At 38.3% G+C, this 25739-nt stretch overlaps 1 protein-coding gene across 2 annotated transcripts in view; it reads right to left on the bottom strand.

Moving 5' to 3' along the window:
* lrfn5a (leucine rich repeat and fibronectin type III domain containing 5a) overlaps window positions 1-25704 on the bottom strand; it is a gene marked incomplete at its 3' end in the record, with an annotated part of 123653 nt that extends 97949 nt beyond the window's left edge. For both annotated transcript variants that reach the window (XM_079262310.1, XM_079262311.1), the window contains exon 1: window positions 25530-25704. The remainder of the gene's footprint in view (window positions 1-25529) is intronic.
* Between the last annotated feature and the right edge of the window lie 35 nt (window positions 25705-25739).

Raw genomic sequence — 25739 nt, 5'->3', positions numbered from 1 at the left:
TGAACTTGAGGTTAAAATGCACAAATTGTGCTTTTTTTCTAATATAAATTATACATTACATACAGGGATATTGCTATAGTAGCTAAATTCAGGTTTTAAGATGAAATGGTGAAATTTAGGTAAAAATATTGGCTTACAAACTTTAATATGATTAATTCACATGGTTTCTTTTTATGAATCTGTCAGTTGGACTTTGCATGTGTAAATCACATCTTGTATCTTTCTCTGTGTTTTCTGTCATTACCACTTTGCACTAGAGCTGCTAGCAGAAGCTGATGGCTGAGTTACTTCATACACAGTAAAATCCCAGGAAAAGATAAAAATCACTGCAGCGAATCCTACAAACACTGAGATACGCTGCCAGTTCTTCATAAGGTGAAATACTGAGACATGCAGTCATGCTCGTTCACACCTACAAACAATTTAGAATTAATTTAGCATGTGTGTTTTTGAACCGTGGAAGGTAACTGGAGCGGGAGAAGAAAATCCACACAAGCACAAAGAAAACATGCAATCTCCGCACAGAGCAGCCCGAGGCAAGGTTTAAACTGCTCACAGAGAGGCTACAGTGTTAACCAGCGTGCTTTACCTACTGAACACAGAATCAAAGTAATCAATTCATCTGCCTCCCTTCAATGGTATAAAACGGATTTCTGGGCAACCAAATATCAGACTTGGATCACAACTAAGTCATGTATTTTAGCTTTGCATTGATTAATGTTTATATTAATCTATTTATTTATTTGGAATTGAAGTATTGTACAGAATGCAGAAAGAATATGATTTCTAAGTTGTTATACAACATCATGGCAACCTCCAACTGCTAGAACAGTTTCATACGACACTTTTTGCCTGTAGTGTTTCCAATCGCACCAACATCTATTCTTCTCATTTTTAAAAATTCATTCCCTTTCAACTTTACGGTCTGTATGAAACAGAAATAATCCTAAATCCTCAGTTAGTTACCAGACAAATGTGTGATTTGCCAAACAAGAAAGAATCAAATGAAAGTATGAAGTCTCAGAAAACCATTGTCATGTTCGTACGTTTCCATGGTGAAGGCAGAATTATCAGCTAGCTAGCTAATAATCTGAAGCTAATGCATCCTCTAGGCTAGGGGTCCCAAAAGTCAATCCTCAAGGGCCAAAATCCTGCAGGTTTTCATTGTATACCTGCTCCAACACACATAGCTTACATTAAATGGATCCAACAGCCACTAAAGTTCTGCACAATGACTGATTAGTTTGGGTCAGGTGTGGAACATGGAAACATGGAAAACCTGCAGGATTGTGGCCCTATAGAACCAGAACTGGGCACTTCTCTGAGAGGGACATCCTTGTGGACCTGTTCATGAAGTTCTAATATTACTTTACTGAAATGCTGCAGAGAGCTGATGGAGGACCGTTGTACAGTCTCACTGCAAAGTTTCTTGTTTTCAATGGTTTTATCAGCAGCACATGTAAGCATCTTCTGAGCACTCTACTTTGTTTGATGCAATAATGCTGAGTCACTTTTTCACAGAGTTTGACAGACAACAGAAAAGTACAATGGACTTAACTGAATTCGGGAAAGAAAGTCAACCCAAGCCTAGATCAGCTTTAGAAAACTGCAGTGAAAAGTAAATTCTTCGGGTTCTTAGAAGAGAACAAGCTGATCCCTCTTCCTGTCGCATTCCTCTTCCTTCATCACTGAGAGCAAAGCGTCCTCTTTAAATATAATTACCTCATTGTGGAAGAGCAGAGCCCGCCCTCCCCAGGCTGCCAGCTGTGGAACTGATGGATGAAGGATGAAATGGAGAAAGATTAGGAAACCTGATATAAACTTCTTAAGGGGTCTTTCAAAGCTTCTTAGCCTCCTTCACTTTTTTGCTCAGCCTCACTTTCCCAGTTTTTTCCTCTTTCATTCTGCCGGACTATTCAATAAAAGATGAAATCCAATATGGCCCTGCAACTCCAGTGTTTTGTGTTTCTTTTCCAGCCCATGTTGCTGCCTCTCATTTCTCTTTTTTTATCTGAGCAGCTAAATAAATAATGAGATTTCAACGTTTTTCATGCAGTTATTTGTCTGGCACTCCTCTCTTTTATGCGCCTTCCTCCCAGTAATTGCTACAAGACTATTTCAGGAACACACGACTTTCAGTCAATTCACTCAGTGCAACATATAGTATGCGATACCGCGCCCTGTTTTCTCTTGTTCCTCAACTTAATGAAGAAGTTATGAACTATATATTCTGTTTTTCCATTTGAAAATCATTTCTCTTATGAGTTGTTTTCTATATTTTGCTCTCTCTCTCTCTCTCTCGCTTGTTGAGGTAAAACTCAGAACGTTATTAGAACTATAAAATAAATAGATATTGAGTTTCCCTTCATCATTGAGCGGTTTACGGTCAAGAAATCAGCTTCACATATCTGGTTGCAGCTGCAGCAGCAAAGCTGCCATCAGTTCAAACGGTACAACTACTCAGAAATCTGCAATCACCAATTGATAAGAGTTAAGCCAGAATACTTGGATCAATGCAATCAATTCCATTAACATGTAACCTATTCTGTACAGTAATACTTCATGATTTACATTTAAAACACATTAAATAAACATAAATCCACTACATCATTTAGCCGGTTAACATTAAAAATGCCTTTAAATGGCTCCATGGCCACAATGACATGCCTCCAGGGCAGGATTAGAACCAAAGTCAGAACTGCTGAAAAGCTTTTGGACTTTTATTCTGAGCTCCTGCCAGCGACTGATTCCGCCGCTGATAAGCCAGGCAGTGGTAAATAAGAGACTGGATGTGGAAACTGAGAGTCCAGTGGGTTCCTCTCCGTTCCATGCTACAAGACGTCACCTGATGTTGAGCTAGCAGATTAAATAATTCACGTTCCTTCCCTGCCAGCCCTGTGGATATGTAACTGACTTCGCTTTCATCTCCCAGCTCGCGACTTGTATATTTAATTTATTTTATGTTCCCATCTGAAACAGAAAAGTACTGGAAAACTGGGATGCATACTAACTGAGGATGTTACACCCCCGCAACTGTAATGTAACTACTGAATGTCATCTCCCCATTTGTATTTGTTACCGCAAAAGGAATTAAATTGCTCCAGTGTGCTCCTCGCTGTGTGTTGCTGCACTGAACATCAGTAATTGAAGCTAAGCTAAGGTTGAAAATCATTCTCTTTTCCGAGTTAAGCAACAAAAGAAAAACAGCATTAATAGTTCTTCATGAGAAACAAGTAGATCACAACTATTCACTAAAGTATAGTGTGACTGGTTGTGTCTGCATATTATCAGAATATGGCACTGGAAGTGCAAATAAAAATAAAATAAAACAAATTGGCATGATAAAAATACAACCTCTACTTTATTTTTTTTTTGTTATGAATTAAAATGACATAAAATTTTAATAAAATGTATTACAGAAAAAGGACCAGGAAATGTAAATTACAATCAAATCATAAATAAATTAATACTTATATCTAAAAACATATGCATAAATAAGAGTGTAAAATTAAAAAAGATATTTTATTTAATGATGAAAAAAATAAATACATAAAGCAGTGTATCATAAAGTTGTAAGGGATCTTTGGGGAAAACCAATTAAAACTGAATGCTGTGACGACTGAGACAATGACTTATATACATATATTTTAAACTTGATACAAAAAGCATGTTAAAGACATCTTTAATTGCATCCTTTAAATTGTTATGCTTCTTTGTCAACTAACCTCACAGCACATTAATTAATGTGCACGCCATATTGAGTGTCCATGCTGAGCAGCAGATGACTGCTTTAAATGCTATTCCACATGCAAGTTTCCTGTATTCTGCTTTTTTTTTTTTTTTTTTGGTTTTATTTGGAATGGAAAAGAGGAAGAAAGAACAGAATAATTCACATGTAAAAGTCCTACATTACATGTTTGAGTGAATCATCCTACAGCGAAACAAGCACATGCTTCGATACAGATTACAGCTGCTGTTTGTGGCTGATAAAGCACCTGCACCAGTAACTACAAGTTTGTTCACACCACTGTCCTTGTCAATCCACATGTCTGTCTCCTTCTTTGTATCATCCATCCTTCATCTCCGTTTCTCCTTCAGCCTCTCTTTCATTCCTTCCTTCTGCTCTTATCTGATGGAGTGAATTATTCATGTCTATTCTTCAAGGAGGCTCTTTGTTCTCCCTCCTGGTGTTTTCTTTTAAAGCACTCGGGGTAAGTGTGTGCATGTGTGCAGCATTTGCGTGCTAGAACACAGTCGTATTCAAAATTATTCTACTTTTATTCTACTCCATCATGCATGCTCATACCCATGCAGGGAAGATAAGGAAAGTGCCACAGTCACGCCATATTCTTAAATATATGTTGCTCTTCCATCTTTCATTTATTTTCACAAGAAAAAACTCAAGAGTTACTGTCCACAGCTGTATGGTGAGAAAAAAAAAATCTTTTTCGTTTTGAATGAATTACACTCAGTGCATTAATGTTTGGTCAATATTTGTGGCTCTGATTGCTGCAGTAGAACACCGTGTCATATTATCTATTGGCTGAGATCCAAAAACCAAGAGAATCTTAATATTAGTAAGATACTGCTTTAATTTCTGCAAATGGAAAATTAGTTTTAGTTGACATGATGTGAACATTTAAAGAGTATCAGCTTGTTTATTACAAAAGAATAAGTTGTTTCCAGTTTAAATATCTGATATAATTATCCATTTTTGTATCACAGTTGCTCCTATAATTTGATACTCATGGAAGAGATTGTGTTAAATCTTTTGGGATCTTTTGGATGACTGGATCCTGAATTATACTGAAACTGAAAATTGTGTCGTAGCAGAATTTGCACTTATGGCCAACATCAAATCTTATGCATGGAAATAATACAGTACATCGTGATGAAACTTAGGAATAACTCCCATACCTTCAAATATTTTCAGCTCAGAAACATTGGAGCTCTGCAACGTCACCGTCGTCTAAAAATTTAACATCATCATATCAGTTACCTGAAAATAGTCCAACTCTGAAGAACAATAATCAAGTTTTTCATTACAATGTTAACTACGGCTGTGATGAAATGTTTTTGTCCCGATTCAATTCGATTCCGAATTTTTTAGGTGCCGATTTGATTTAAATTGTGATTCTGACAAATCTTTCATTTTGGTGATTTTTGTAGATTAAAAACAAATAAAATGTATAAAAAAATTTTTTGCTCGTCATTTTACTTGATTTCAATTAGGAAAAAACAACACAGTAGTCAAACCATCATTCTGCTTCTGTAACGCCCAAGAAGAAAAGTAAAAAGATTAATAAAAACAATAAAAATGACAAACATTTTACAATGGATTATTTTTATTTATTTGAAAAAAACAAAAGAATATTATTTTTATATTATTTTATATCATTTTTACCAAAAAAAAATCCATTTTAAAATTGTGAAGCAAAAAATCCCGATATTCGATTTTTCGATTTGATTTTCCCACCCCTAATGTTAACCATTTAATCATGATTGTTTTTTCCTCTTTGATTATTTCTTAAATCAAGGTGGAAAATCATCTTGCTAAAATTCCAGTAACACTGACCACCATTTTCCAATCAGTTGCAGCTTTTGGGATCTTCCTGAGACTTTATTTCCACCAGAATGGGACAAACAAGCTGCTGTCTTACTTCTAACTGTCACCAGCAGGGAGGGATAAAGATTAAGTGTGAATCCCATTTGCTCCTAATCACGTAGGAGTCCCTTAGTGGCTGCATTTCCCTCTGTTGTTTGCATGTAAATAAGGGTGCAAATTGGATGCATGCACACACAAAATGCTATGTAATATGTATTTCACACAGCATGTGCAGAGTGTGTGGATCATTTTAGTAAATGTATGTTTCTCTATGTGTGGGACAGACAATTTGACATTCCTATTTTTATCCCTGCTGGCTGAAAACAATACCATGTATGGAAAAATATTGCTGGCATGACAGATTATTGCTGGCTGGTGCTTCATAAACCTTCCATCCTGCACAATGAGGCATAAACCAGAACATACACAACTTGATATTCAAAACCTGATCTGGGGTGGGTGAAGGAGGCTTCCCACAGTCAATGAATTTATCGGTTAGCTTTATTCCTACAAATAGAAAACTTATTAACAAGATGTTGAGAACTGAAGTCGCCATCTTTCTGAGGAAGAAAAAAAAAAGAAATATGATGTCAGAAAGCCTTTTAAGTAGCCACAGCTCTACAGTACCCTATCCAATGTTTATCTGTACAGTAAAACACAGTTTGATGTTTGGTTTTCAATAATATATTGTAGAAATAGGAAAATATTCATTCAGTGAATCCATAGGCTGGTTCTTACTTTCCTCTGCAGCATGCAGGTTTGTTTCTGCAGATGCTTTGTTTATGTGCACATTTAAAACTAACATAGGAAAAGAGGACGGGGTCGTGGGCATCTGAGGTTTTACGAGAACAGAGACCCTTTCAGACAAGTGCTCTTTTCTGTTCATCTGATAGCAACTGAATCTGTCGGTGTCATGTCTGCACAAACACCCCAGTGAGCTTTTTAAACTCCTCTTACAACGTTTACTTTTGTAAAATTCACAAATCAGTTTCAACACATCTGAACAGCGTGCAGTCGCATCAACACACAGGCGTGCACAGGAGGGGTTAATTTTGCACATGACCAGCTTGTCACAGACATACAACAGATCATCAAGACATGAGTAAATAACAAAGTTGTCAAGACGATGGTACTCTGGGGTTTTTCCTGACATCATGGGGAGCACCACCTGGATCAAATTAAAAAGAAAGAATAAATAAATAACTGAATGTTGACTACAGGGTCTCGTCTCTTCCTGGCAGACGACATCAGACACACAGTGCTTTGGTGGTGAAGGCAGTGAAGTGAAACATTTTCCTTGAGCTTAAACCAACAACACCAAGAGATAAAAAGTCTCCATCACATCAGCTCTTTATCATCATAAAACATGTAGAGTATTGGACTCTGTTCCCAGCTAAAGTTGGTATGTTTTCCAAAACCATCGAGCACCTTTCGGAGCAACATGTAAAAATAAGACTGACTTTAAAGCATACAGAAGTGAACAAATGTAATTCCAGTTTCCATTCCAAACATCAACACAACATTTCCTGCTACATCGACCACACCGATGCACACGTCAGAGTTCAGCTCACTCACTGGTTCCAACTTGGAGACTTTGGTGCAATATTTAATGAGTTTAAGACCTGCTACCGAGTCTCTCTCAAAAAAGTCAACAAGTCCAGTAATTTTTTCAGTGTTTCTGAACACTTTAGTTTAGTCTTTGCAATGAGGAGCTGCTGAAGATGTTCATCTCTGCTCCATGACAATACTGAAAATAAAACGCGCAAAGTCGCCACTGGTTGATCATACCTTGGTTTACCATCTGATATAAATGCCAATTAATAAAGGTTGTGAATAAAAACATAAAAAGTTCAAAGGACTTTAACATGATGAAGACTCTTAATGTGAGAACAGCTGGAGCTGTAAAAGTACTGACAATGTCTCTTCAACTGGAAGTCTGCTCAGTGTTGGCCAGAAATATTTTCCATTTCTTCTTCGACTGTTTTGAATTGAAATGCAATTAAATGCTTTTTTTTTTTTTTTCAAATATTACTAAAGCTTGATTTCACAATATTAATGTTTGTTTGTATGATTTTATTCTGGTATTGAATAAAATCCAAATTTATAAGCTATTAAAATGCAAAAATAAAGATTAATTACAAATCAGTTAGATATTTTTTTAATTAAGTCACATCCCTAACAAATAACACTTTAAATATTCTTTATACTTCATTTAATATGCTGTATAATCTTAAATTATAACATCAACTGTCTTGTTGTTGTCATTATTCTGAAATTTCCTTAAATTTTTTCAATCAAATCTGGCTTTTTTCTGTAAAATTAAGTTCATCCTCATATATTTGAAAAACTTGCATGTAAGATGCAGCTGTTTGTGTTATCTGGCATCACTTGTGGCATTGTCACCAAGGACTTTGGAGCGTCTTGGGCCCTGCTGAGCCACTATTCATGAGAGCTCTTTTAAGACAGATTCATAGTGACCTCGCACTGCTTATGCCAACTTAAAAAGGAAAATATTTAATTTCATTACTGATTAATCCCATGCTTGTCACAATGGCTTCTAACATGACAGCATTCATTGTTGCTTTTTATGCATTTAGCATTGCCATGTATGTCATGGTCTCCTTCAATACAAAGACGGCACTGAGAAGGATCCAAAGTCGTGACATTACAGCACTTCAAAGATAAATTTCCAAGAGCCACATTGGATAAAAATCAATTGAAATTAAATGAAAACCCAAATTTTCCTTTGATAATGCGACAGCAGGCTGAGCTCGTTGGGCTCAGCCCACGATGAGCCAATTGCCAAATAACGAGGAACGGGAAACAATGGGAACTCAACACAAGACCAATTACGGGTGCCAACTTCAATTATATGAAGCAATCTCAGCTATTTGGAGAACGCATACATAAGCTAGCAGCTGTGGCATCAGTGCCAGCTAATTGGTTTGATGAATAGTAAACTTTCAAAAAGGTGTTTAGAAATTCAGCTAAGTTTGTTTGATAGTTTTAGCAAATAGCATCGCTGTACTTTAACACCACGAGTTCTGCATTTAACTGGTTTGCCCCGCAGCTCTTTGTTGGATCCAACAAAGTCATTTCAGTGTCTTTTCATCCCAAGACAAACTGAGTTTATTTCTGTTTCCATCTGCCCCTCTGTCTCTGAGGCACAGTTTTCAAAATACGACCACCATGTCACTTAAGTAAATGCAATCATCCACATTCATGGTAGTCGCCAGGCATACCAAGAGGCCCAAGGCAATCATCAAGTGTTGTCGTCCACCACAAAAAGGTTGAGTTAATTTCTGTTCTGCTGATTGGAATCACAGCCACTCCACACTGTCTACAGCCTGGAGGCAAAATGAATATTCATACCTGTTTAGACCCTGGTCATGAATATTTAAAGTGGTTAACACCAGATATGCAAATAAGCAAGCCAAGCGAGATGGCTCCAGATCACAACATAATGATCACACACATACACTTGCACACGCAAACACACTATCATGCCTTTCTTTCCAAAGGCAAGATAGGAGAAGGAATGAGAATGGATGCAAAAGTTGAAACTGACACCACCAGGGTGTGTCTTTAAGAAACAGGTTAATCAGCCGATCATGTTGGTGCAGTGGGAAAATACATACATAATTCAGAGTAAATAGCTCCCACTGCACATAAGATAAATGCGTTTACAAAAGTCAGGTCAACACTCAAGTGGCTGGTGATGAGATTAAAGTTGCTCCTCCTGAATGGCAGCATCATCATCCCAATATAATCAAGATAATTATAAATTATTTCACAAAATTACATTAAATTACTGGATTTATTCCTGACAAAAAATTGCAAAGTTGAAGTGTTATTTAAAAATTCTCAGTCATGTCTTGTTCCAGAGGTTGACAGCTGCTGGCAGGGATATGTGAAGAAGCCTCTGACTGAACACACTTTGTTGTTTCCTCATTGTGTTGTGCAGAAGATGTGTATTGTTTCTCATGTTCAGCAGTTTCCACAGCATTCTGCTCTGGACAATCAGCTTCTTTTCTTTTCTGGCTTTGCTGCACTTCCCACAACAGACGGGAAGAAGCTATAAAACAACTTGGTACGGATATCAAAGGAGCTCAGCCTCCTCAAGAAATAAAGACTGCTCTGACCTTTCTTGTACATGGCTTTGTTGCAGTTTCGGTTTAGTTCACATAAACATGACTATTGATTATGATAATTGCCACATTAATAGCATAGTTTGATGAAATAGAACTCATACATGTCTGTGTATGAAAAGCACAAAAAGCTTAAAGGTTACTAGAGTAGCCAATCTGGATGGTTTCACTGCAGTCAAGTGAAATGCCATGCAGGCAGCTCTGCAAAGCCGCTTAAGCTTAACAGTTCTTTTTGTTGTAGATAAGCTAACAAAAGCAATATTGATGTTTAGCAGGTGAAGTGCTTAACACTTCAGGTGCACTAAAAATCCCACCTGTGATGGACTACCTACAGTAAACTGTATGCATGTTGGCAAAACAATGCGATGCATTGGAATAATTTGCTTGTTTTTCTGCCCAATCATGCAAACTCCTTTCTATCATCGCAGTCCCACACTGTATAAAAACCTCGCTGGTCCGCTGCACATTGAACGTCCGTTCATCTAAAGCCTCTAACAAGCTTATCTCATCATGTACAGTTTGTGTGTATGGTCTTGTGAGCAGCAGTTTAGGCGTTACATATGACACAACCTAATGAGACCACACACGCAGACGTTCACACAGGAAAGGATTAAGGCCAACTTACTTGCTGTCCATAAGCTCACCGTTACCTGAGATCACACATACACAGCCTCACACCCCCTTGTTTTTCTGGCTTTGTGGATACTGTCCACCTGAAATATACATTTAAAACCAAGTTCTGACCCTCAAACTTCTGCGTAAAATGGTAGTCTCTTTGGAGTGATCATTTTTTAAGTTTAATATTTTACTGTTTCTAGCAGTTCTTCATGACAATACTCCCTGAATGCACCAATAACAGCCTTCCGAGAAGTAAAGACATCGTCTTAATGCACAGTAAAGGTCAACGGAATCAAGCACAATCAATTAAGTCATTAGCTTTTGCCATGTTGCTCTGTGGTGAATGCAAACAGATGCAGCGGCATCTGATTTGTTTTATTGTGCAGTCAGAATGAGGTCATGCTGTGCGACAAAGCTCAACTAGGTCACAGGCTGTGACTCACTGTGTGTTGCTGTATACCTGGACTCAGCATAACCCCCACCAAGTGGAGAGGCATCTGCACCAAGCGCATCCTGATTTACTAAGCTGTGCATGCATTACTTTCCATTCCAAACATCGGTTGGCATCCAACTTGTAAAAGCAACAAGAAGCCGCTCCTGGCGTTTTCACTGATCTTTGTTTGTTTGTTTGTTGTAGCTTTTTATGGGGTTAACCGATAATGGTTAAATTGAATCTGACTAACACAGATCAGTAAACGAGGATGGAACTGGCTCAGTCAAAAACATGTCAAGGACACTGAATACAAGCCAAAAATAATGTAATTTTCTCTTATAGCATTATTGCATTATTGTTAGTAATACAAGAGTTTGCAAATGCCCTGAAACTGATCAGGTTGCTTCTGCTAATACCATATGCAGTGGATTTGAATTCTTTCAAATGAACAAGAAAAAATAATTCTCATGCCACATTCAGGAGGATGCTGCAAAAAAAAAAAAAAAAAAATGGTTTAAACTTTATTATCACTGATAATGTTTATTTTGTTTCCCCTTAGGCACATTGAAAAAGTGTTTTTTTATACTTCACTTAATTTTGAAAGCAGCAACGTATGGATCAGTTGGCGATTCAGGTTCCATCTACTGAAACAATATCAGGGCACTCGCTCCAACATAGCTGTTGCCTTGCTGCAAGTTGTTCAGTAAAATAATTAAATAACTGGAAAAAGAAAAATCACTATTTATAAAAAAGTATTCATCCAAATCTGATATATGTATATTTTTTCCATGCATTTCTACTGCCTATAAGGCTTATCAGTTAATTGCTTTCCACATTGAAGCACTTTTTAATCTCTTAATTAAAATGTCTCAGATCCATCAGGCCTGTCAAATAAATCTAACACACACTTTAATAGCAGGAAAGTAAAAGAAATCTCTAAACTTTTGTGCACTGCAGACTTTAGCGAACCGTACTCAAGCAGAGGTCAGTAAGAGATTTGTGTTTCTATTTTTGGAAGTGCATCAACATTCAATTAACTATATTTTCCATATAAAAAAAATAATTAGACTGCAAATGCAGAAGTTTTGTTTATGTTTATGTTAGAAATAAACAAATGATTTATGCAACAGAAAAACTAGTTTGTCATGTATTTGTGGTTAAAGCCTATGATTTATAGCAACATTTGAGGAATTTTAGATTCATACCAACAGTCCCAGATTTAGTCAGTAACTGCTCCACATCCTGCCTGAGAAGCCGATTCTTTCTCTCTGTTTTATCTTGTACTGAAAAGAGAACCCCGGGTATGAAGGGGTTAAGGGTGTCTTTCAAGAAGCAGGGCTGTAATGCCTCATTTAAATGAAAATATCACATTGCACCTTTGAACAGACGCGGCACCGCTGATGTGTAAAGGTGAGCCAATGCTGGTCAGTGAAAACAGTGTTTTCAAAGCCTTTCAAGTCCACTCATGCAAACAATCTTTACTGCACTGCCAGCAAACGACACGCTCTCTCACCACCCTGTGTGTAGAAGTACTACACAACACGAGTCTGTTGTACTACACCTGATCACACCCAGGTCTGATCAAGGCTGGTGTCATACCGCAAGTCATCATTGTTTATTGTTCTGACACGTTGGGCCGAGATGACTCTCTGTGTGTATGCTGTATATCCAAACGTGTGTACAAACGGATGTTGCAAATCTCGACTCCATATCTTACAAATGTGCTGACTCAGTGTGAGATGCTGGTAAATGAGTAAATGGTTGAGTCATGCCTTTACAGGGCAGCGGCAGGAACGCTGCAGATCCATTTACTGGCCCAGTTGCTTTTTCACTGTGAGTGCAGATACTTCCAAATATAAGTGGATGTTTTCTGTGGCTAACAGAGGAGAGTGTTAGTGCTTTATGAATGTAGACTCTTCTGCTCCCTCCATCTTTTCAATCAATCATGCAGTGTTCCTATGTTCCTCATCAACAGACCCATTTCACACAGGTCCCGTCTGAATATCACATTCAGATTCAAAGACAGTTCAACCAATTCTCATATTGGTAACACTTTATAACAACTACACATTATGAAGCACTGGATAAGCATTATTAAATACTAAAATTATCATTTACAAAATATATTTCTAACAGCAGTTTATAAGAACAGATGTAGATGTTTAACTGATTGAAAAGCACATTAGTTATAAGTTGGTAATTCCTGATTTAATCATTTATAAAGCAAGTTTCAGACATTATAACTCATTAGATGATTAATTGATAAACACATTTATGAATGTTATACTCTATTAATAAGCTAATCTACAATGTATTTAATTATTGTAATTTTATACATATAATATGGATTCATCTTTTTAAAATCTACTATTTAATCATTTAACATCCAGTTATGATTTTTTTTAAATGTTTATATTTACATGGTTAAAGTGTGCACTAATGGTTAGTAAATATCTTAGTAAAGATATGTATATGAATATTTTTTACAAACTCCCAAATGTATTTTCCAATCAATATCCAAAAAGCAGTTACTAACATAGGAATCCCTTATTGTTGGTAGTTACAAAACATTTACTACTTATTTATTGCATGTATTATGTGAGCTCATGTAAAGTGTGTATTATCGTTGCCTTATAAAGCATTTACTAATGAGATTTAAAGGTTGGCATTACCTGAAGACTCACAAAAGTGTCTGTTATTTGAACAAAGTAAAGACGGCAAGATCAAGTAAAGCGCATTAATATTCATCACTTCTCAGGATGAAGGACATGTTTCAGTAAATGCTTGCCTTAACCAACAACTGATCAGAAGTTTCCAGTGCAAAATATAGAAAGTGTATATATATTATCTTGATATAATTTAAAAAAAACTAAATTTCTGTGCGGTCTGTTTCATTGAAAGGTAAAGGGCTACAGCAGTAGAATTGATTTGGACCGAGAGAGAATAATTCTAACTTTTTACTTATTTGTGATGTTTGTAGCTGTATTGAGTTTGCGCAAAATAGAATATGTGACTCAGCAGGGTGGATGAGACATTAAGCTACCCTTACTTAAAAAATGGCAGCTTATAATCAGAGGGAAACAAAGAGATCTAAACACACATGCACACACACACACACACACACACGTTATTACATTAGCTTATCCTAATACACTCCAGAAGAGGATTGTATTTAACCTATCCTCAACAATATCCTATCCTATTTAACCTATCCTCCCAAAACAGCCTCTATCATTTCTGTCTATATTTACAGTCATGTTTAAAATCAGGACATAGTTGGATTTTGGAGCATATTAAAGCTCAGGATTGTGCAGAGCAAAACGAGTAACATAAAGAAAGAAACAAAACTACAACCAGCTGCAAGGATTAGCTGGATGCTACTTTTAGTGTTCTGGTGTAAAAGTTTTTTTGTTTTTTTTTTCTAAGTCGGATGCAGTTTTTTGATGTAAGTCATCACTGCCTCAGAATAAAAAAAAGAAAAAACATTGATCAAGAGTAAAATAACTCTGTCACAGCAAGTTACTGATAGATGTTCAACTGTAAGTGAGGTATGACAAAAACAAGGACAGCATTGGTGGAAAAGTTCATGTGAAATATTTATAAATATCTTTAGATTAATTATGTTTATTCAGTCTACAAATGAGACGATCACACCACTGAGGATAAATAAAGTAAAGGAAATGTAAGTTTATTTGTTGTATTCTGTTTCTTCTGTCCTTTCCAACATCATAACATAGAGAAGAACAGTTTTGTGTAGCAGAGCAGTGCTGTGACAGAGATTTGCTCTAACAAGGAGACGTGTTATTTATATGTCTAGATTTGATTTTCTGAATATTTTTATTATTATTTTTATTATAATGATAAATCCTGATATGGTAATGCTTAACCCGGCAGGGGAAGAAAAAAAAGAAGACAGGTGAGAAAGAAAAAAGTAGAGAGAAATGTACAGAATTAAAACATGATAGAAAAAGCTGACAAAATCATAGTAATCACAAACACAAAAACTGCTGCATTTATATGCAAAAGCAAAACACTTATCAAAACAACCTGCAGAGAGACTTAATAACACAAAAACATCAGCAACATTCAAAGGAAGCAGGTGGAGAGAGGAGCACTTCTGTGGGCATGCACGTGTGAACGTCAACAACGAACCGTGTGCTGAAGAGCAAGACCATTTAAAGTGCAGAGGAAGCGTGAAAATTGGAATATATAAGATCAAATGAATGAGTGTGTCACGCCGGCGACGTGGGAGGTGAAGGTGTGGACACAAATGCAGGGATGACGGCACAGGGATGCAGGTTTGAGACGGATTTAATTCAACACATGAACTCAGGAGACTAACTCAAACACAATGATCCAGTAAAAACCGAACAGAAACACACTGAACTGAACACCCTGAACACAACGAGACACAGGTGAAACAAATCTACTAAATGAACCCAGGTGAACTAAATCAACAGGAAATTAATAAAGCTAAAACAAGAACCAAGAGAACCAAACAGGAAAAACTACAAAACAAAACAGGAAACCTGAAACTGAAGCACAAGGAGTCCAAACCCTGACAGAGTGTGTGAAAAAATAGACAGAATAAACACATACGAAAAGAATCAGAAAATTTCCAAATGTAAAATGTACATGTACTCATGTTTTATTCTACTACGCAGGTGTCTAATGATGATTCATGTATTTATGGTAGAAGTAAAGCATACAGAGATGAAATTAAATCTAATCCTTCTTTTTAATCCTATTTTTGCTTCTAATATTGTTGCTTTCGACCTAACAAACCCTAAATATGACCTTTGGATCGTTGTTCTTTCTGATCAGATAATGAAGTCCACTAAACAGCAGCCTATAAAGTGCTGAACAAGTAAGTGTAACCATATCTAAGCATCCGCAGTGTAGCGTTAATCTGCGCGTGGACAGATGGCATGCCCTAACAAGCTAAGCTAATGCAGCTATTGCTGGCATAGCTCTAGTATGATCTCCAACTTCCTGATCTCAAGCCTCTTAATTAAATGCAGCATTTAATCTACTCAACCCCTCTGCTGCTCCAAAAAAGACATTTATTACTGCAGAATTCTGGACTTTTTGCACCGTTGAAGCAATTACAATTGATCAACACTTTCATAGAGTTTTTATAATGTGCAACTAGTCTGTGTTTCTCACAATGATTATCAAAAAATGTCATATTTAGTTCTATATTTCTATTAGCTGTCAGCACTGGTGCATGTCAGATGAAGGTAGCAGATGAATTTCTAAGGTTGCCTCAGTGGGAGCATGTTATGTTAAACTACATAACTTCATTTGGACCTGTTAAAAGAACTCAAACATCCACAAATGTTGCCATTTAATGACCTGTCCACGTCCATGAAGGCTCCTTCTTATAAATCCAGATATTTGCACCCGGTGGATCTCCACCACACTGAGAATTAGTCTTAAAGCTAAAGCTGCATCCTGCTGCCGGTGCTGCTGAAAAGCATGAGCTGTCTGTCTGAAAGATTGACTTGAAGATAAAGCCACACATGTAGCTGACCATGGTCCTGAAATGAGGGCTGAAAACTGTACGGTGCGCATAGAAAGTGCAACATTTAGTCCATGCTGTCCACGGTTCTGACAAAGTCTGCTGGAGCTTCACAGTAACACCCCCCCCCAGTCTTTGACACTGACACTAAGTGATCCTGATTCTGAAATGTTTACGCTAACTTTCTAGTTGGACCGCACAAAGACTGTGAAAAATCTTCTCCAAACTACCGTCCTCGGTCTGCTTCAAGGCGTAGCCGTCTGCCGTAGCTGCCAAATGATCTGAGATTTGGATGAATGGAGATGCTGATAAATGTTTTTACCCACATTAGACAAAATGATAAGACTCATGGTCTGCTGTTGTGAAAAGTCTGTGTTGCGTTCATGTCGGCATTTACAGCCGCTAATGGAGGTCAACTGGTTCCCAGCGTTGCAAGAATCATGAAGCCCAAACATACTTTTCATTTGACTGGATCCTTCTTCAGGGAAGAACGAAACAAATTCCTAACAACTTCTCCTCAGACTTACCATCATCCGCCCTTCTACAGTACTACTACTGTATATGAACATTTTTTAACTTATACTCCTGGAAAATCCCCTGAATGCAACCAAACTAATACAAGTGAGTGTTTTCAGGCTTTTTTTTATGTAAAAACATCTATACTGATGTATAGACTTCAACTAACTTTACCAGGCCCTGTGCTCTCCTGCCATTGTTGTGGCCTTTTCCTTGCTTTCACTGTTTTCTACCTTTTTAATCGCTTGAGATTTTAATCTTTTAACATCATTTAATACGTTTTAATCTTTAACTGCTTCAAGTGTATTTCAGTCTTTTCATCATTTCATTGTGTTTCATATATATTTTTGGAGTCCAGATAATCTGGTTGTTTACAGAATGTGTCTCTTAATTTGTTTCAACAATCATATTTCATTTGTACACTAACTAAATAAAGTGGACAGGAGGAATGGCATGTCGGGGTTAGACTGATTGCAGACCAATGCATGGAAATGTTTGGCACGCACAACGCAAAAAGTAGCCTGACTTCAACGTGTGCACATCTGTCGAGTCCTGACTGGTTCATGTGGACATTAGACCACAATGCCATAGTGATGCAATTTAGCCTGACAGTAACTCAAGAATGTTTTGGCCATAAACTTCAACACAAACCGCTAAGTCAAGTCCATTTTACTACTTTAATAAATCCCATTTTAAGACAGATTTTAATAATTCTTCAGCTATACCACGTTACGCTCATGACTCAAATATTTCCTTAAACATACATATATGTGTATGTATATATGTAGAAACCAAGAAACACACATGAAAGCTTAAAGTAAGTCTGTTGTGGCTGAGGAGGAGGGCGAATCACCCACTGCTTCTGCAGTGACCCAATTTCCTCATTTAAGATTCCTCATTATTCATCAGTCATATACACAGTAAATCTGACAGATAATTAAATATATCACACATGACATTTGATTTATTTATTCATTATTTGTAAACCAGCTGTCCTTACAACCAGGTGGACATTATTGTTCTAAATCCTATTTAATCTGACAAGTTAACTGAATGACAGTTATTTACTGAAATGCCCTAAAGTGGTCATTTATGAAGGGAAATAAAGGTACACAATAAAAAGCACTTATTAAATGCTGAGTTGGACAATATACTGAAAGAGTTGACTCATAGGATCATCCTGATCAAAACAGTAACACAAAAAACACATTTTCCTCATGAGTTTAGTTTATTAACAGGTCAGTTTCCTAAGAAGAACGAGCACAACATGAAGAAGAATACACTGAAGGCTCTCGTCTCTGTCTCATGCATTTTGTTCGTTCTTGATAGACTGCAGTCTCAGAAAGGGGACAACTTTATGGACAGGATTGTGGGATGTCTTGAGAAAATGGTGCACCCTGAGAAAGGCATATCAGCTGGGGAGAATTTGCAAATGCAGTTCTGCAGAACGCGTAGACCACACCCAGCATCATCATGCTTCACCAACAGGATTCCTACTAAGTTGGTGCAACTGGTCTGACAACTGTTGACAACAGAGGACAGGAAATGGTAAAGAGGCAACAGTCAATGCTACCTAGGAAGTAATAACTAGCAGTTAAGTCACCCTAAACACCAAATCCAGTGTGGCACAGTTTGATCTTACGTTAACCTCCAAGTGCCTTCATCTTCATCTGTGACCTCCCTATGGCTTTCAGGGGGAAAAAACAAAAGTAGAAATACATAATTTTCAAATACTAAAGGACGTCTCTCCAGCTTTATTACAGCTCCCCATTTTTCACCTCCGGGATTTACTGAAAAAAAAAACCTACTGTACTGTTGGATGGTGTTAATCTAAAGCTGTGTTTTATGGAGTGTGAATCTGCTTCTATCAGACTGAGTGCCATGTCTGAGAGAATACACCAGTGGCAAATGTGTTGCAATATTCATAATTAGTCTTGTGTTGACAGTGAAAATGGGTTCTGGATGGGAAGCCTGAGTTGCTACTAAAAGAATAAGAAATGACTCTCAGTGGTATCAGCTCCTCTGAAGAGAGACGACGGAGCACACAGGCAAACACAGCACATGCCATATGTGAAGTTGGTAAGTCATGTGTTTGAAATGATATGAAATCTTCAACACTATGATACGATTCATGTCCATAGAAGCAAGGTTTTGTAGGAATTGTGGTATATATGGTATATGTACAGCTCATGTTAACCAGAGTAGGAGATCTACACTTCAGACTCAAGTAGAAGCTTAATTTCATCAGATGCAGGCATCTGCTCCATAACAGCACCACATATTAAAATGATGCTACAGCAGGTGGCAATTTTATTTATAAACTCTGGAAGTCACAGTGTAGTTAGATAAAAAATGATTCTGCAGTGTATCTTTCACCTCTTAAGCCAATGCACCATGAGGATGTGCATCCTGATGTGCTCATGTCATGGTACAAGCCTGCAGGGCCGCTGTCCAAGTTCAGGAGCGATTGACATTTTGTACCGAAACTTGTTTTTATATGGTTTGACTCTCACTGTTTCTATTTATAACTACATGTATCACTTTCCAAATGAGGAAAAACAGGTTTCACTGCACATCTTTATCATCGATTTTCTTTATTTTTTACATTTATTTATTCTGCTATTCAGATATTCGTGTGTCCGGCCATCTTTTTGCATACAGCCTGACAGTGTCGACCTTTTATGTGCATTTTCAGACATTTATGAAGCTGAAACAACTGGCATGTCTTTTTAACTTGCAGACAGATTACTGTCGATCTGTCTCAGAGGAAATATATAAAGTTTTGTGGTCCATGAGCACGTTGGAGAAAATGACAAAGGCTTTTAGTAAAAACAAAAGTACAAAACTTTACACTTATAAAGACAACACAATGCAAAAAGTTCATCACTGAGTGTTTATTGGTTCACTTGACATGAGAAGTGACGTGACAATAGTGACAAAATGGTCCAATTTAAAATGTTGCACTCTAAAAAATGACACTCTTTATGTCCTTTATTTCTTTTTTTTTTATATTGAATGAGTTTAAGGTGAAAATCAGTGTCCACTTCATCAACTTTGAATCTACATCAAGCATTTGCACCAATTAACGTTACATAAAGTCTGATGGACGTGCAGACGGAGGGGAGAGGGGAGTGGAGTTACAGGCTCTGAGCCAAACGTCTGCCTGCATTGTGTCACATTCACACAAATCTTATCAGTGCTGCACATAGCTCATTATCACCCAACATGTCTCCAATCTGTCATGTCACCCACTCCTCACACTCACACTGTCACACACACACAGACCCACACATACACACAAATATCCTCCCCAAAGGCTTCTTAAAGCTGGATGTTGTGTCAAACATGTCACAGATGATTGTGAAGCAGCAGGTGTGTGAAAGGAGGGGGCGGGCGGTGGGGTCATGTGGGTGAAAAAGAACAGAAAAGAACCCATAAAAGAAAGAGCATCCTAAATCATATATATATATATAGTATTTACCTCTGAATAAGAAAGCCTGCTGCAGCTGCAACCTAACAACACTTGAGACTCAGCAGCAGTGTAGATCTATTCTGGAATAATTAAAGGCTGTAATGGATTTCAAGCAGGATCTTAACTAGAGTTACCAGGAACCCAGAGACTAATCCTACCCTGGCAACAAGAGACTGTTACTGAGAGCAACTTGATGGCACTGACACGCTATGGGTGCACTTATCTCTGTGTCTCATTACGAGAGTCTTACCGTCAGTTTAGAATAATACATTGTAATGCTTTCTTAAAACGTAATCATGTATTTTTGTGGTTGCATTGGATTTGAAGAACTAAATAAATAACTACATGTGATTGGTGCCTCAAAATACTGTACAAAATAAAATTGTTAAATAGCTTCAATTCTATTTCCTGACAATCAATAGCTGCCCTGCTGTGGCAAAAAGGAAGTCGTCGTCTGGATTTCATGTAGCAAATAGTACGAGCCTCTCATTTCTTAAACAACCACGTGAAAAGACACATCCCATGGTCGTGGAAAATTACTCATTAATCTGTACGGGAAGGGTCTAACCACTGGGATGCATCAAACAGAGAAAAACGTCTAAGCTAGGGCTGGGCGATATATCGAATATACTCGAGATATCGTGGCTAGTCCCCTGTGGGATATAGAAAATGTCTATATTCATCATATTCGAGTAGCCTGTTGTCACGCAGTTGTTTTGAGCTGTGGGCGGGGTTTTCTCACTCCTCCTCAACTCTGCACCGCTTTGCACAGAGCGTTAAAGCAAGCGCACCTAGTTACGTACATAACGTGAGCTACATGCTACATCATGAGAAGCAGCGTGTAGCAGCATTTCTAGCAGAGAACTCCGGTAGCAGAAGCAGCCCGAGTTACAAAAAATGGAGGAAGAATTTGTTCCAAAGACAAATAGAACAGGATCCATCATCTGGCGGTGGTTTGGATACCGGAGAGAGGATGTTGACCAAACAACTGTCGTATGCACGGTATGTTGCAAAAGTGTCGCCACAAAACGTAGTAGTACCACAAATTTAAAATGACATGTTTCTGCCACTGCTTTAACTGTTCAATAAATACGGTTTTGATCAATTTGCTTTGTTACAATTTCATCCTTTTGGCATGAATGTTTAAAATCAGCATATCTGAATGCAGTATGAACAAATATATTTTAATGTAGACACAAAATCATCTTACTGATGTGTTTGTATGCACCAAAGCATTCATTCAAGGCTAAGGTAAGTATCGAGATGTATATCGTATATCGTGACATAAAAATATTGGGATATTACTAAAAGGTCATATCACCCAGCCCTAATCTAAGCAGAAGCAGAAATGACTAAAATTAGATAAAAAACTGTGCAAGGCGTTAATAAAAACCAGAAGGATAATGGGGAACCATCGTCTCTGAGGAACAAATGTGGTTGAAAAGAAAAAAAAAAATCATGAATCATGGTGATCTGCAATCATTTGAACATTTGGCATTAAATTAAATGAAAACAATAGTAGAACTCAAGTCTACATTTAATCGTGACAGTATTCCTGCATGAACACTGTGAAGGATTTGGACTGAACAGCTGTGGAGAAAATGCTCCAATTTGCTGGGGAGCACAAAAAACTGGACTCTAAAGCGATGAAGGAAGGTCATGCGGTCTTTTTTTCCTTTCCTGATGGCATTGGCATGTTCACCGATGACAATGGCAGGATTCATGGAGCTCAGATTGTGAAAGAGTGCTTCAGGAAGCACAAGACACCATTTCCACGCATCAGTTGGCCAAAACAGAGTCCAGACATGAACCACCTTAAAAAATCTCTGGGATGTCCTGGAAAAGGCTTTGCACATTGGTCATACTCTCTGATCATCATTACAACATCTTGGAGAAAAATGAATGTGAAAAAGGAGGTGGGTATAAATCTTGTTGCAGAAACTCGTCAAAACAATGCCACAGAGAATGCATGCAGTCGCCAAAGCTACAGGCAGAGCATGACCTTTTTATCTTCTGAATCTAATGGAATTTAAAGTACAGTGTGCTTCACTGTCAAAGTCATTTCGGCTGCTTTATCATCAAACTTAAAATGCATAAATCAACAAAAACCTTGGACTTTCTGTGAGAGTTGAAAGTGTTGAAAGTTAAATCCACTATTTCATATCAAGATACTTAAAAAAAAAAAGGATGCACAAATAATGTAAGTGTGTCAACTGATGTTGGAAAAGATACATTAGCCATGTATGTGACCTAACGAGAAATAAAGACTGATACTGGAAATTTAACATTACAGTAAAGATACTGAAAATGGAAACGTGGTAATCATGCTGTAAATGGAAGAACAGCAGTGAAACTGCACATTATAACACAGTAATGATGCTTTAACTATTTCACAGTAATTAACAGACACCCAAATGGTTGCTGTAAAAATTGACATTTTTTTACAGTGTAGACAAAGGTTAAATGCATCAGAGGACATGTGTTTGGGTTCTATTGATCTCTGATTCCTTTCGGATCCACTCTCTCCTTTTAGGAAACATTCCGATGCAGCTCATGGTGCATCTACATATATAATCAGGCCACTTTTATCATATCAGTATTAACTAAGCTGTCCTCCACTGGGTTCATTTCAAAGGTTTCGCACAGAAAATTCCTGCTGAAGCAACTTCAGCTGTTATAAATGTGAAAATTAAGACCTGGGTGAAGTTGGTTTTGTCAAACACTTTCATTGTCTGCCAGTATCTTTCTCTTCTTTCTCAATACTTTGACGTCTCAGGACACGTTGTTGGCAACTACACATGCAGGCGTATGATTTCAGTCAGCTCCGGAGGCATTCCGCATATCACAGCATCAGGACAGCTTCCTAAGGCTGGCCTCTCCTCTGCTAATAGGAAATGTTCCCTCACATCTGCGGTCTTCATCCCTTTTCCCTCTCGCTATCTCCTCTGCTCTCTCAGTCTGTCTCTGAGCAGCAGAATAAATTGAATTAGAGCTCCACCACCCACTCTGCAGGATCCTGCAGCCCTCTGTCAGGCAGCTAAACAGCGAGAGGGGAAGAGAAGGGGGGAAAGTTGCCGAGGTAGACAGAAGGCGAAAAAAAAAAAGTCGGGCATGAGAAACACCCCCATCATCCATGCACAGAATGAGAAATACACCCCACAGCCTCATTACTGTACGATAGCATGGTAAGGCTTGCAACATTCTGCCTTCTTTTTAGGGTTGTGGGGAGGATAGAGAAAAAACAATGAAGGAGAAACAAAGAAAATGCGGTAAAACAAGTTGTATTGCTTCCATGTGCCCACAAGAACACTCAATTATAACACAGAAACACACACCATGTCTTGCAGGATATTTAGGGGCAATACAAGCTGAAGTGCAACTCATTCAACACTAATGCCAGTAAAGCAAATCAAGCATCAGGAGCAGCCTTCTTCCTAGTCAAAACAGAATCTGCAGCACGAAGGCATCGCCATTCATCCCAAACCTAATGGCACAGCAAACCAGTCCTCTGAGCGGCAAAGAAGTGGCTAAACACAACTAAAATGAGGTGAAAATCACCCGTTTCTCTCTCGCTCATTCACCCACCCTCCTTCTAGAGCTGGGCTTGCGTTTGCATAATGCTTCCATATCCACGGGCCATTAGCACCAGCCTGAGTGGCTCGTGTGCATAAATTTATTGCCTTGATCAATCAGTGCGAGCTACTGTACCGATACAAACCAATGAAACTCCAATCCAGCGGAAGATAGAGTCACAGGAAGGTAAAGGAGGAAAAAAAAAAGGAAAATGAAGGCAGTTTTCATGTTGACTTGCGATCGTCCTATTACATATTTATTACATTCCATTGACACTCAGTGGGAGGAGGTTTGGTCAAAATGAGTTGACTAATTTACCACACATTGTAATAACTGAAGACTCAACCCAACCCCATGCTGATGAAAAGCTACTCCACCAGCACGGCCAATAAACTCCTGTAATGTCACTCAGATTCATGATAAACAACAGTCATGCTGCAGTAAGTTGTTACAGTGTGTCCTTGTGAAGAAACAATGAGTATCAAACACACCAAAGAGAAGCTGAATGAAATACTTCGCTTACTGTAAAGAAAGACATTCCTGTGGATGTGAGGACTGAATGGAGGCGGCGAGAGCGAAATGAACGAGAACTCTCCTCTTTAAAAGCCACCAGTTGGTCTGGACATGTTTACATGCAACTGAAATGGCTTTTGTAGTTTTTTATTTTGGTTCCTAAACAAGAGATTCATGAGAATTCAGGCTGCAGAACGTGTTTACAACAAACAAACTCCTGGATTCACTGTTTTTGGATCCTGAATGTCCACAAAGTACAAGAAAAACACGAGGTATATAATTCACTTTGTGGTGAAAAATCTGTTTGAAGAATGTGAGTCTGATTCTCCAACAGGATACACACACACACACACACACACACACACACACACACACACACCCTCTTGTTATTTGCAACTGAAAGGTGATGTTAGATCTTCCAACATGCATGTTTTATCTCCAAATTACGGCTTCATGTGATGTTTCTGCGTAGTAGACAGACAACTCACACACACACACACACACACACACACACACACACACACACACACACACACACACATACACACACACACACACAACTCCTTCTTCTTTAGCTACACAGGTTCAATGCAAAGTCCTCAACAGATCCAGCAAGTTGCAGTGTTTGCTGCGCGCTTTAAAAACCACTGCACGGACATGGTGGGCTGCTGGGCACTGCGCGTGCATTTTTTTTCTCAGACAAACACGCAATCAAGTAAGAGCAGAGCAGCTGCAGAAAGCAGCTGCGCGCCTCCATCCAGCGACCGACAGGCCGTCCTGACTCAGACCAGGATCACATTTGACCTTGCAATGTTCCCAGTCCTGGGTGTCACACACACACACACACACACTCTCTCTCTACCTGCCCCGAAACCCTGCCTTGCTCTCCACCCCCCCCCCACCCCACCCCCCCCCCCCCCCCCCCCCCCACCACACACACACACACACACACACCACCACCCATGCTATCAAATTACACCCGCCCCATTTCAGCATCCAGACCAAATGTCTGTGTAGTGTAATCTACAGATAGATAGATAGATAGATAGATAGATAAGATAGATAAGATAAGATAGATAAAAGAAAGCAGGCGTCATTTTGCGCGTAAAAGAAGAGAAATATGAGTTTACCTCTTTCCAGGTGTCTTTTCTTCCCTCTGTCAGGGTACAGTTATTTCTCCAAATCCCTTCATATTAACACCAGGGATCATTGAAGTTGTAACTCCATACATCGGGGCGCCAGATGTGACAATATCCCCCGCATGAGTCGATGGAAGTGTGCGTAATATCCTATCGGTGGCTGTAAATTCCGTTTGGGTTTATAGTTCAATCCTGTCTTCC

Source organism: Telmatherina bonti, assembly GCF_933228915.1.
Source record: "Telmatherina bonti genome assembly, chromosome: 22".
Taxonomy (NCBI): Eukaryota; Metazoa; Chordata; class Actinopteri; order Atheriniformes; family Telmatherinidae; genus Telmatherina; species Telmatherina bonti.
This window is presented reverse-complemented; position numbering and strand designations above follow the sequence as displayed.